Below are 776 nucleotides of genomic sequence, written 5' to 3'. Positions count from 1 at the left end.
GAGTGCAGACATCACTTTGAAATAAAGAGGCTGAATTTATCCTATATGTTTATACGGAGGTTTGGGAAGGTTTTCAAACCACTGGAACTTTTTCACATTCCCTGAAAGTGAAGCAAACTGTTATTTGAAAAATAGCTGAAGTTTAGTAATACTGGATGGAGAACAGCTTTCAAGTGCTGCCACAAACTAATCTAATTAATAATTAAATATATTAAGAAATGTGATTAATAATCTAAATCAGCTTCTTTATTTTTTAATTTGAGTTCAATTTATATCTCTGAACAGATTCTAAAAGCCTGCTGAAGAACATCCCCACAGAATGATGCTGCCACTAACATGCTTCAACGTGGGGATGGTGTTTCCATGGTAGTGCCACTCAGTCAGATTTGGAAAGTGGATTGTCTTGTCATAAGCAGTGCACAGGTTTTAACTTAGGGGCATCAGAGTAAATACAAAGTGCATTAAAATGCTTCTGAAACTTTCATTTGTTAGGAAAAAAATTGTATTACTTAATGCACTGATGAGCAAATTTTGGCAGATACTGATATCCGACATTAATATTGTTGTTTTGACTGATAAGCGCAGATATAATATATTGTTTCTCCATATTTTCAACACTTCCTGCTTTGGTTAAATGCCCCAAAGCGTTTAACCAAACGCTTTGGGGCGTTGGATCGCTATCACTTAAATACCAAATGACCAAACCCATCCTGTCCCCCTCCTGAAACACATAAACAAAAGGCAACAAAATGGAACTTAACATCAGTCCGTAACAT

The sequence above is a fragment of the Poecilia latipinna genome, unplaced genomic scaffold (genome assembly GCF_001443285.1).
Source record: "Poecilia latipinna isolate Pla-1442-1.1 unplaced genomic scaffold, P_latipinna-1.0 Scaffold386, whole genome shotgun sequence".
In the NCBI taxonomy this organism is placed as follows: domain Eukaryota; kingdom Metazoa; phylum Chordata; class Actinopteri; order Cyprinodontiformes; family Poeciliidae; genus Poecilia; species Poecilia latipinna.
This window is presented reverse-complemented; position numbering follows the sequence as displayed.